Source organism: Vicugna pacos, chromosome 11 (genome assembly GCF_048564905.1).
Source record: "Vicugna pacos chromosome 11, VicPac4, whole genome shotgun sequence".
NCBI classification, from domain to species: Eukaryota; Metazoa; Chordata; class Mammalia; order Artiodactyla; family Camelidae; genus Vicugna; species Vicugna pacos.
Window position 1 is genome coordinate 46,042,110 of NC_132997.1, and position 13,070 is coordinate 46,055,179.

Sequence of the window (13,070 nt, forward strand, 5' to 3'; positions counted from 1 at the left end):
ATTGACTTAGGGCAAGGCAAAGCAGAGGCTGCTGCCTGGTATGTGTGCATTTCTTCCAGTTCCTAAATTCTAGCTTGAAGATAATGATATTAATACTAATTGCTAGCAGTTGTTAAGCTCTGACTCCACAGATATTGACACTTTCATGCCTCACAACGACCCTGTGGGGCAGGCCTGGTTACTTCTGTTTTACAGAGTAGGCAGCTGAGGTGCAAGGAGGCCAAGTGACTTGCCAAGGGCAATCAGCTGGTGAGGGTCAAAGCCAGGATTCAGTCCCAGGCCCCCTAGCTCCAGAGCTGCGCACCAGACTCAGGGTCAGTGATGGAGTCGACGACCTTGAGGAGGAACTCCTCCTTTGCCCTGGTGGGGCGGGGTTGAGACGCGTTTGATCTAGCTGAAGAAATTGCCAATCTTCTCAACCCTTGAAAAATGTGTGAAGTGGAACCTCAGTGCCATATCCTAAGGGCGTGTCTCCTGGTTTGTTGAATTTTTAAAAAAGAGGTTTCACTTTCCTTATTACAGCAGGCTTCCCTTGCCTGGTGCTGGAAGACGGATGACGGCTTGTAGAACCGGCCTCTGTCCTGGCTGTCTCCTACCCCTCCTAAAACTCGGGTGCACTTTGAAGTCCTCCCTTCACCTGTCAAGGGGCGCGTGCATCTGTAGTCAGAGCCAGAGAGCGGGATTGGACCAGATGGGGCGGGGCGGTCCTTCCAAGGCTGTCCGCCATGTAGCCCCTGTGCACTGTTCCCAGTCACCAGCCCAAGGTCACTGTGGAGTAAATGAGGATGGCCACATGAGGAGGGATGTCTGCTCCCTACCAAGGGAAAGAGGGGTGGGAGGAGGTGATTTGGGCTCAGGGCTGATTGGCCCAGGCCACTGAGTCTTTGTCCTGCTTGGATTAAAAGTCCTGACTTGGGTGTCAAATGGATCCTGGTATCTGTCCTATCTTTGGCTTCTAAAAGCCTGGAATCAAGTAGGTACTTCCCACATGTAATTTCTAACTATGTCATGGTTGGGCAGGCAGGTGTTAAGAGTCCGATGCCCAGGGTCCTTGTGACCTGAGCCTCTTACCACTCAGCAGGACCAGCTGCATAACTTGCAAGGGCCTGTGCAAAGTGAAAATGCGAGCCCCTTGCTCACCAATTATCAAGAAATTTAAACCAAACGTGGAGCCTTTCTAAGCACAAGGAGCTGTGCATCTGCCCAGATTGTACTCCGCTTTCCTCATCTGTAAAATGGAGATGGTAGTATATCCCTCATAGGCTTGTTGTGATGTTTAAAAAAGATAATAGTGCACTCAAAGCATTAGGCCACAGGGTAAACGCTGGCTAAGTGTCGGTGCTCTTTGACAAGTGTGGTGTCAGAAATGTACAGCCTCTTTTTGAGCCATTGGCAAAGGATTGTGGAAGGTGAAGGGAACCTCAGTAGTGACACATGAAAATTATGAGACATTCAAATTTCCATGTCCATAAATAAACTTTTACTGGACCACAGCCATGCACATTCATTTCTGTATCTTCCACGGCAGAGTTGAGTAACTGCAAGGATGGTTACAGAAAAGTTTGCCGACCCCTGAGCTGTAGGATAAAATTAGGCTTCTCGGCAAGACACCTAAGGCACCTCTATCACTGCTGCCTGCCTGCCTTTCCCATTCTTACCTCACTTCTTCTGCCCTCTGTAGTCTTAGGAACTCTCACCTCCTTCGAGGTCCCCTGCACAGGCCATTTTCACGTCTGTGCTTTGTCCCTTCTCTTTTCTCTGTCTTTTCCCCTTCCTTGGCTAGACGTCACTAACTCATCCCTGCAGAAATCACCTCCTCCAGGAGGCCTTCCTGACTTGTGTCTCTGGTTTAGAGACTCCCTGCTCTGGGATTCTCCTTTTGGATGGGAAAAATATGGAGAAGCCCAAGAACTTGGGGGCAGGGAGCTCAGCATAGGGGGAGCAGGGCCTGGAGCGGAAACAGCTCACCCAGTCAGCAGACGTGGATGGGGCGGTGGACAGGGTGGCTGGTACACATCACGCACTCTCTAGGTGGAGAAGCCAACTCATAGACTCAGCTCTGTCCCTGTGGGTCTTGCATTCCAGTGGGGGAGACAATTAACGCGTCCATTAACACACACATGAGAAGGAGTTTCCAGCCCTCATTAGTGCTCTGGAAAGGGGGTAGGACTGATGGAGAGGTGGATCATCTAGACGAAGAGGCCAGGAAGGTCTCCCAGGAGGTGACATCTAAGTCCAGAGTGAGGCAGAGCACCGGGCAGCCAGAAGCTCTGGAGTGAGGGAAAGAGGAGGTCTCGTCTCACGCCATCCCTCACCTTTTGCTCTTCAGCCAGAGGAGATGGTGAGAGGCGGCCAGTGCTTCTCTTCTGCACAGGCCCACGGCGCCAGCAGACTGAGAAGTCACACCAGGCCCCCAAGTCAGAGCCCTCCCCTGTGGGTGGGCCACACATTTCCTTAGGCCCCTCTCTACAGCCTCCTGGCGTTGATCTCAGCCACAGGATTCCACCAGCAGCCCCTTTGTGAGCCATTGTCAAATGGCCGGAGGGACTTCCGCCACAGACTTGGTTCCCCCCCATTTCCAGAGACAAAACTGAAACCCAGAGAAGCTGAGTCCCTTGGTCACTGGGCTAATCAGAGGCAGAACCAGAATCCTGGTCTCCTGACCCTCAGAAAAAGAGATCACTCATCTTTTGGTTTTATTGGGAGATACCAGGAGAAATCAGTCCCCAGGATTGAGATAAGGCCAGTAGAGGCCATTGGGAGGACCTTGGGACCCAAGCACCACCCAAGTTAGAAAGGCCCCTGGCCAAGGGGGGCTTCTTCCTTGAAGAGACCCCTCCCGTGTCTCACCGTTGCTCTGTGCTGGAGGTGACAGAGGCACTGTCCGGAGCTGCTGGCCTCTCATCCTACTGGTTTAATTTAGCTCCAGTCCTGTGGGAGGCTGTGCTAATTATAGCCTACTGGCCATGCTGGGAGCTATAAATAGGGCGGGAAGCACCTGTTTGGCCATTAGTAGGCATTTGTCAAGGTACCTACAAAGGATTCAGCCGTTGGGCTGGGCCTGCTGTGGGCACAGAAAGCACCTAGGAGACTTGAGCCATCCTCTTAATTTATAGTTTAGTCAGAGGAAGTCAACAGTGGAGGATGGGGTCAAGAGCATGAGTGGGGAACCAGGCTGACAGAGTTCAAATCTTGGGTTTTCACGGCTGTGAGACCTTGGAAAAGTTACTCCAACTCTCTGACCTTCAATTTTTCTTAACATAAAATAATGGTCTTAATAATATGTACATAATAAGCATGTTGTAAGAGTAAATGAGTATATACGTAACGTATAGATTTCTGTAAGTATAAAATAATTGTAATATGTAATTATTCTACTGTGTAATATAATTGTATATAAATTTGGTATTTATATAACACATAAACTATTATATGATGTGATTATATATTTATATATAAATACAACACATACTCTATTGTATACTATAGTTATATATTTATATATAAATAATATATACTATTTAGAATAGCCTAGTATCCTAGGTATAAGAAAATTATTTTTTATTATTGTATGAAATGGTGTGAGGACATACACCACCATACACCACCTGCCCAGGAGTGACCATCTTGTGTGGAAGCCCTAATCTGGGGAGAGCGCTTAGTCTGGGGTCCCTAGTATTTGGCGACACCGTGCTGTGTGGCAGTTAAATTTCAGTTCTGCCATTTCCTATCTCTGCATCTCGATTCTTCATCAGTCAAACAGAGCACCATGACAGTGAGCATTTCATGGGGTTTTGGTGGGAGTAAATGAGATAACACCTTAACACAGTACACTAGTCCACAGTATCTGCAGAGCATTTAACACAGTGCCTGGGATACAGCATCTGGTAAACAACATGATGCATTGTTGCTAGTACTCCTTTTCTTGGATGACTTTGGCTATGATGCAACATCTCCAGGCCAATGTAGTTCTGTTGCCTGGAGAATGTGGCCGGTACCTTCGGGGGCAGAGGGCAGCCTGCAGGTGGGAGGCTAGGTCATCTGTCTTTGCAGTCCTCTTGTCCAGCTGTTAAGCAACCCTCTTCTAGGGCCCTACGGCACCCTCTCTTAACAATGCCATTTGCTTCCTGCATCTCTGTCCTTGGGCCCCTGCCGGGTTGAGTGCCTAGCCCTGGACACAGCACATGGTGGGCACTTGGGTAGCACGTCCCAGTGGACAGTGGTGTTTGTCATGACATTGGAAGAAGAGTTAAAGGGACGGGGATTGTTTGCTTTGTATGTATTCGCTTTATCCTGTGCCTCAGAGCAAGGATGGCAGGTGGAGGTGTCAAGGAGGCTGATCTCTGTTGGGGAAAGGGCGAGTCACCGGGCCCTGGGTCTGCTTGAACGGAGAAGCCTGGGCAGAACGCCAGCGTGGGAGCTAGGCCTGCTAGTCTAGGCATGCAGCGTGGGTGCCACCCGAGTCCTACTGAGCCCCCATCTGCTTTTTAACCAGATGCCCAGCTGTGCCCATGGAAGTCGGAGGAGTTCTACACCAGTGCTCCTTACGCCAGGAGCCATTCTTCTCAGTCTACCACTGAGAAAACTGAGGCTAGTATGGGCTTTGAGATCAGGTTCTCCAAGTTCTGCTTCTCTCACTGGGTCACCAGGGAGCACTATTTCTTTCCTAGACCAGCAGCATCAGCCTCACCTGTTAGAAATGGAACTCCCCAGGCCCTACCTGAGAACCAGGGAATGAGAACCTGTGGCCATGGGGCTGCACTTTAACCACCCTCCACGTGGCTCCACTAACGAGATTGATAACCAGGAGCCCGCTGGAATCACTTAGGAAGATAAACAAAGAAAATACCTGAGTCAAGAAGAGCATCTGGGTGTGGCAGGGGCGTTGGGAATGTCAGAAGCTCCCTAGGTGCTTCTCAAGTGCAGCCAGGATTGAGAACCAGTGCTTTAAGCCCATGGACTAAGCCTCAGTTTTCTCAGCTGTAAATTGGGTAGAATTGGGTAGACTAACCCCACTTGCCTGCTGGCAAAGTGAAAGGGCCTGGGGGAGCCTTTCATGTAGCTGCCTGGGACCTGGAAAAGCACACAGGAGATAAGCTTGCATCTGTCAGGAAAGGTGCAGCTGGGATTCCTGGGCTGGGGGAGGGCAGGTTGGATGCCCACCACAGCCTCAGGAGTGGAATTGTCAAGGTGGCTTGGCTGATCCAAGTGCTAAGTGTTGTAAAGACGATACCCTGCTTGCTGCAATAGATCTGCTTCGGCAAAGGCTATTGCTAGTTCCTTGAGAGCCCAGTGCAAGCTGCCCCCCGACTGCTTCCAAGGCCTAATTTTGGGGCTTGCTTTTAGTGGAGTCCTCTGCTCAGTGCTAGGGAGACGATGACTTCTGCTCCATCCCAGGCTCCCTTGGATTAGAATGGTGGGGCTGTTGGGGAGCTGGGCCCCCTCACTCGGAGCACTGGTGGTGGCAAGAATGAGGTTTAGAGAAATATTTACCCAAAGTAATCCCTCCGCTATGCCACTGCCCGTCTCCCAGGAAGCTGGGTAACAAACACAGAGTTCTGGTCACAGTTTATGGAGGGATTGAGCCGATCCTTCCAAGGGCTGGGACGAGGCAGGAAAAAGGGTGGTGGTTATGGTCTCCAGGCTTAGGCCCTGCAGCGGCCAGCGTCTTGGGGCTCATGAAAATAGCCATTAGTTCCAACTACAAAGGGGCAAGTCAGCATCATATGCTGGATTCAGAAGTGTCATGGAACACCAGATGTGCAACATAATCATCATCTAATGTTGAGGACGAGATTACACGTTACTTCCCATGTGCCTGGAGGTGCTAATCCAGGTGTCACCTCATGTGGTCCTCAGTGACTGCTCCATGAGCTCCACGCCACTATTTCTCCCATTTTACATGAGCAGTTTCTCTTCAAGGGTCTGTGGTCAACCATCTCACAGGCTGGGAGACTAAGACCCAGAGGTTAGGTGCATGCTCGGGGGTCACAGTGAGTGAGCAGCAGAGACTAAATTAGAAATCAGGTCCCAATCCTTAAAGCACATAAAAAAACAACAGGTTTAGTGAAACCTCTTCTTGATTTCCAGTCGGGGATGTCTTAAGTTAAATGAAGAGTCCCTGATTATGGAACACCAGAAAAATAATTTGCAAGGTGTTCTGAAAAGATTCACAGGAAATCATGTAGCACAGGGTGTGGTCAGGCCACCCACATGGCTGTTCTCTTGCCCTCTGTACATCCCCTGCTCCAGTACCTGCCTCACCTGCACACTTTTCACCTGACTGACGTTCCTCCGTGCTTGCCCCAGCCCCAGCTAATGATTGTTCGAACTTTCACCAGGGTCGTTTATCCGAGGGGCCGTGAGGCGCATGCGCGTCTGTTGGTTTCCCTGGTAACCGAGGAGCCCACCTGATATCAATTCCCGTCTAATTACTGACCTCCCCCTGCCCCCCGCCCCTCCCGGGAGTGGAGCCTGCTGCCGAGTCCCGCCCTGCTGGCCGCCTCGCCCGCTGAGGTGTCGCTCCAGGACCTTTCTTCCTACGTGTAAGCTCCCCCTGTCCTTTAAACCACCGATATCTCTGTCGCTGACCGTGGGCCCTTACTTCAGTCTTGAAGGTGGACACTTGCAGGCCTTGCTGGCCTGTGGGGTGCGGCCCAGCAAATGGCGGAACAGCCGGGAGACTGAGGAAACTCCGGTGAGTGCTGAAATGTGAGGAAGTAAGGTTGCGGAGGGGAAAGTTGTGGGGAATTGGGGCCTAGTGTGGGGCCTCAACAGTGTGGGGCCTGAAAACTGGGGGTGTGATCCCGGAGTGGCCATGCACTGACACGGGGGCCAGAAGTTGCGGGGGTAATTCCGAACGTCACAGGGGTGATCCTGGGGTGGTCGTCCCCCAACGCGTGAGGCCCTGAGATTCCAGGGGGTGATCCCAGAAGTTGCGGAGGAGATCCTAGGGTGGCTGTCCGCTAGTATGTGGGGCCCTGCGGTGTCTGTTCTGCAGGAAAGGGTGCTGCTGAGAGAACAGTGGCCCCGAACGGCCCCAAGATTGTATCAGAGTGAACCTTTAGTAATTGGTTAAGCTAGCTTTCTAGAAGGAAATGGTATTTCTCGGCTTGTGCCTTTGAGATGTAAATGACCTACCTGGGCTCTCTAGAACTTTAACTCTAGGAGTGAGGAAAAAAGGTCTTTTTAAACTCTAGGAATAATAATGTCTTGGGAATGCCTATCTATGGTAGTCTCTCCAGATTCTGGTAACTTGAAACTAAACTAAGTTAAATGAAGAAAATTCATTGACTATCTGGGACATTTCAAATAGGATAAAATTTTGGAACATTAATTGCCAGGCAGGTCTAAGTTTACTTACCTTTGCCTTCAAAGGAGAGGAAGACTAAGGCGTAAGGTTTCCGAACAGGAAATGCTGCTATGACAAACAGTTCACAATTACTTGCTTCTTGGTTTTTGCCAGAGATTAAGATCTTTAAGGGTTAAGATTATAATCAGGTGTAATTCTAGTTCTTGTAATCAAGTTTCTTTCTTGACTGCATTGTAATCAGGTGTTTAACCGTGCTTTTTAAAGTCTTCATTTCTAGACAGTTACCGTTGCATTCTAAAGCTTTTGCGAAAGTGCTTCATCTTCAAGAATATTCATAGGAAGGACGTTTTGATAAATACAGGTCTTGGACAAATTTCAGTTTATACTGCTAAACTGGGTAAGAAATGAAAGAATCCGAATGAAAAACCTGATGGCTTCATTAAAAAGTTAATGAAAGGTTTGGTTACTGAGTGAAATTATGAATATGTTTACAATTTTTATGATTTTTATTTGGAATTTTACTGGTTTTAATCTGTGTTTTCCAGATATAGGGAAGCCCTTCTTCTCAAGTTAGTTATGACTTGCAGTTATAAACTGCACCTGTGGGTATAATCGAAAGATTTTTCTTTTCTTTCTGCCTGGTCCCTCCAGAAATTGGAGACACTTGGATTCTGAGCAGCCTCGTCAGGTGAACAGGAAACACTGTCTCATGGCATATGCAGGAATCTCAGTGTTCAGGGGACCTCTGAAAGAGAGAAATCCACAGAGGCAGAGCCTGGTGGCAGGCCTTTGGCATGGCTTTCCTGGCCTTGAGAGGCCTTTTGGGAATTCAGTCTGACTCCTCAGGAATTCCACTACAGCCAGTTTGGAGGAGCTTGCGTGGTCAGTTGACCAGACTTATTTTACAAACAAAATAGTCTTGATTTGGCTTTGTTTGGTGGAGGGTGCTTCTAGAGAGAAAAATACAATGTTTCAGTGGATATTAAATTCTAATTCTGCTGATTGAGGTCTGTATTTATGAAAGTTACTGTGTTAGTCATACTTCTGCCCTGATGTTCAGGATGGAGAGAGAATCCTCTAGTGGAGTTGTCACAGAGTATAACTACTCGTGACACTGCCTGCTTTGAGTCTGCCGCTAAAGGCACATGTACGGTGTTTGTGTAACCATTTGGTATGATTGATAAAACGTGGAGTCTCTGAAATGTTTTCCCATCAACAGATCTCTGAGCTTGTTCACAATATCTGATTAGTTTGCCCCGCCGAGATCAGTAACTAGGCAAATAAAAAGGAGGCCTAGCACCGAGGGACATGGTCTGGTCCCAGGGCAGGCAGGCAGCATTTACCCTGGCTTTTAAGGGACTTGCACTTTGGTTTGGAGAAAGATGTGCAATCAAAAGGGGAAATGATGGAAAAATTGAAACATATTCACTTGTGAAGATTTGGGGAAGTCACTCTGGCTTATGCATGGTTTAACTTAAACTTTACTGACCAGAGTGGCCTGTTTGGTAGGGTATCAGACACGTGCTGTACATCGATCTGCGTTGGCCCTTGTGGAGGGGAATGCATTTGCAAGTCAAAATGGAGTAGCTGTGGGTCCAACATCCAAGGTATGACGAGTTGGCCACTGTAGATGCGACTTTAGGCAGGTTCCTGTATTACTGACAAGTTGAGTTTTCTGAACTGTGGTGCAGACCAGGCCAAAACCCACTGGTGGGTGTGGTGTCATCTCAGAAAGCGGTACTGCTTGTATTTTGCTTAAAGATCACGATCTCCACTGTGTTGTGTCAGATAGGTGTCTAGATGTCTTACATTTCGTCCCTAGTCTGAGTGGAGAAAACCTATTTGAAGTTGGCAACAATGGCCTCACTGCGAAATGAGTCTAATTGCTGGGTCTGTAGCAAGGTGCCATGGTTATTCTCTGGATTTCCAAGAAAAATTGATACAGCTAATGCGGCCACTTGGGGACAACTGACAATGGGGGGAAAAACTCTCAGCGTCTTCCTGTCCTGTCCCACATGCCTAGGCATCAGAAGGACCCCCGTTGGTGAACGTTGCTGCACAGCTGACTGCCACTGAGCATCGCAGGCTGTGCTGTGTGGAATGGAACAGGCTGGCTTTTGGACACACAAGTCCAACTAGTGGGATCAAATGTTTCTGTTTGGAAAGACCTAATGAACCCACCCCTAGTGACACCCAGGATAACATGTGGTGAACACCTAAAAGAACGGTGTCATCAGACTTTTAATGTGACTGCTAATGTCTGGTTAGGCCAACAGAATGTGTCTTTTAGAGACTGAGTCCCAGGGATTTTGGAATGGTGGATTTCCGTGTAGGTATTTTGAGAGAGAACTCAGTTATCTGGGTCCACAACCCCTTGTTCACAATTCTTAAATCCCCAAAGCTCTGAAAAGTGAGGGTTTTTACATGATTGACGTGGAGACAAAGCTGCTCTGAACTGATGTGGGGCTGATGATGGTCTTTGTTCATCCAGCTCAGTCCGAATAGCCAGACGTCTCCCTGCAGTAATGGGAATGGGTGTGACAGGGATGTGCGGCTCAAACCCTTCCCCGCCAGATATACCTGATTAATTTTTTAAAATCGGCAATAGGCAGACTTCTAAAACACATCTGGCCCCAGGGTTTTGGATAAGGGATTGTGGACCTGTAGATATATTTGATGTGTGTGTGAGTGTGTTATTGTTAATCAGGGAGTATTTATTGAGATGAAGGAGGTAGGTGGCGGAAAGTGCAGAGGACCAGTTAGCAGCAAGTTGCCTGTTAACAGCTACGAAATGCACCTCGGAGGGTTTTGTGAGGGTGAAGTGAGCCACAGCTATGAGAACACCTGGGAGGCTGTAGTGGCCCATACTTATGTCAGGGGCTTGGTGTGTCCAATTTCTTTAGGAAGCTGAATTGTATTCTCTAACGATGCGCTTATTTCCAGTTTTAACAGATGCCTGCATCTTCTCTGTGTGTGTGTGTGTGTGTGTGTGTGTGTGTGTAGGCTGAAGGTGTGTCACTTTATTTTGCTGTGTCACAGATGAGGGATAACTGAGCAAAGTAAAAGAACAGGACTGTCTCTGCATTCATTGTAGATGCTTCTCACATCTACTCTGCTCTGCTAGTTCTTCCTCCTCCTTTGTTCTTCTTTATAATAATTCAGACACCCTTAATAGAAACTGCTGACTCCACACTGGAATGCACTTTTCCTCTGTACTATTAGTCTTGTAGGGCATTAAAACCTCGCTGCTTCTGATTTTCTTCTTTCCCAGGAGAGGCTTCAAAATTTCAAAGTTTTTTTTTTTTTTTTAAAGCTCCTGCCTTAGAGGGCCCTGGGAACTCTGGGCTCCTGAGACTACAGAAAGGCGGATCCAGGGTTCAGTTAGCTACAGGAAAGGGCACAGATCCTGGCTCTGAGAAGTGCTTGGAAACGTTCAAAAGACATCAGGCTGAGGGCGTGTCAGACTCTCAGCCAGGACTGAAAGTGGGACCTTTACGAAGGCCCAGGAGACCAAACTTTTGGGCCTCTGCCGGGTGGGAAGTTGGAAGTGAGATCCCTGCGTAAAACCAGCCCCTCCGGGGGGCTCCAATCAGGGGACAGGGAGTCAACAAACACCTGCCAGAGGGCACAGGGAGCAGACAGGCGACTTACCTGTTTTGGGGAGGATGAAGCAGTGTCTCTGGTGAAAATCTGTAGTCACAGATCTGCCTTCTTGTAGTTCAGGTTTGCTTTTGTACTGCCTTTGTGGCCCCGGAAACCACAAGCTGCAGAATTAATCTGATGGAATAATTTGGGGCTGGTAGCACTCCATCATGTCTGTCGAAATCAAGTGAAAATGAACTCTGGTGGGCTACACTCGTAGCTCAAGCACTGAAGGATTCCTATAGGTAAAAACCCAACCTTTCTGACATGAGCTTTTACCCTCACTTACAGGACAGATGAGGAAACAAGTCCCCGTGAATGACAGTCAGCAGAAAGAACAAACAGAAGAATCAGACCCCCAAGGGTCTCAGACACAAGACCAATTGGATTTAGGATGTCTTTAAAATTTTAATAAAGTTAAAAAAAAATTTGTTAAAAAATGAACCAGAAATGCTATACTAATTTTAAAAAAATCTATATGTACTTGGAGAAAAACCAATAAAATGTCCAGAAATGAAAAATGTAATAACTGAAATTGACATATACTCTGAAGAGCATTAGGCACATGCTTTCACAGGTTCTTTTTATTAAAAACATCAAGATAGCAATTCTGAAAAAGAATATATCAAAGACAACATTAAAAAGGTCAACTGGCATAGTTTTGCAGGATTGGTTGCATTATAATGCATTAGAAAGCAAACAGATGTGGGTCCCAAGCAGGCTTTCATTTCATGACTGTGTGACCTGGGTTACTTCTTAACCTCTTGGATTCTTGGTTTCCTCTTGCGTAATTTGACCCCACAGTTTTGCTTGGGGGGTTCAATTAGGTCTTTTTTGAAAGGGTCTTGATTTCCCTTCTCCCTGCACTTCCTTTGATTCTGAAGACTGTTGTCTCCGCCACCTCCTTCTCCCTAGGAAAGGGTCCTGCAGTTTAATTAGACTAGCTCCTCAGGTGAATGAGGGGATGGTGTTGATAATCGCTGAGAGTTCCTCCAGGGACTTGGATATGTTCAGGAGCTCCACCTGTTCACCTGGAAGCTAATGGGGAATCTGCAAGGAGGGGGTCAGGATGGCCAAAGGCAGGCCGCCCACCAAAGTGGTCAGTGCCTGGTAGTGTATTCTGGGGGATGATGAATGGCAGAGTTCTGACTTTGAGAGGGTCCTCAGTGTGGTTAATATGGTGACAGATAAATATTTTGGTCAAATACAGCCTGCAAATCCTGTCCCCAGTTAACCTAATCCCAGCCCTTGGGAAATTTGAATTTCACATTGAACTTCGACTCTTACTTCTGGGCTCCAACCCAATCTGTTATATTGCCCTGTAGGCATCCGGTGCCCTGTCCTCTTGGTCAGCTCTCCCAGAGGACAAGACCGGCCAGGACTGTCCCAGGTGCCTAAATGCCTTGAACTGTGGGGAGGAGGAGGAAGGTTGGGGGGTACCTGGGTAGTGGTGTCCAGCTCTCCTTCCCTCCCTCCTTCCCCTTTCCCTCTGTCTCCTCTTTTAGCTTTCTTCCCACCCATCCTTCTTTTACTTTCTCTCCTATTTTCTTTCCCCTTTGATCTCCCTTTTCTTCTCTCTCTTTAGCAGAGGCATGCAAGAGCATTTTTTTTCCCACTCTGGGAAATGAATACAGTGAGAATTTGTGTGTGTGTATGTGTTGTGGGGGAGGTGTGGTAGGTCTCATCTGGGCTTTCCTGGACCCAGGACAGTGGTTGGTACATAGCAAGATTTTAGAAGCTGTCAAATGAGGTTGTCCTGGACCTTGGAAAAGCTTCTGCATCTTTCATGGTGTGACACTAAGGCATGACAGTAGAATTCTACCCAAGAGGGGAAGCAGTGAGTCTGAGCTGTGCGCCCTCTGGGAGGAAATGGCAGGTTCCCTCCTCTCTAGTGACATGGGCCCAGCCCCGCCTTGGAACTCAGCATGGTCAGGCCTATGGGTGACATCACTGGCCTTCGTGGGACAGCTGCGGCCAGCAGCAGGACACTCCAGAAATGCCAGCTGTAATTGGAAACTTTATTTTCAAATGCTTCCTACAGTATTCATGCATGGCGAGAAGTGCTTCTTCTGGGGGACTTTTCAGGTGGCTGCCCTGGAGACCAGGGGGGACCTGA

General features: G+C 48.2%; 1 protein-coding gene and 2 long non-coding RNA genes across 11 annotated transcripts in view; 2 read left to right on the forward strand and 1 right to left on the reverse strand.

Annotated features, from left to right (window-relative positions):
• The window catches only part of KCNMA1 (potassium calcium-activated channel subfamily M alpha 1), a 708,582-nt gene that overhangs the window by 47,207 nt on the left and 648,305 nt on the right, over nucleotides 1-13,070 (forward strand). The window lies entirely within an intron of this gene.
• On the reverse strand, nucleotides 3,845-6,316 carry LOC140699789 (uncharacterized). The gene is made up of 2 exons (XR_012078028.1): nucleotides 6,265-6,316; nucleotides 3,845-6,036 (listed from the first exon to the last, which is right to left on the reverse strand). It is a non-coding gene; the product is annotated as an uncharacterized lncRNA (long non-coding RNA).
• LOC140699302 (uncharacterized) lies at nucleotides 6,611-11,398 on the forward strand. Its single transcript, XR_012077351.1, has 2 exons — nucleotides 6,611-6,697; nucleotides 11,246-11,398. It is a non-coding gene; the product is annotated as an uncharacterized lncRNA (long non-coding RNA).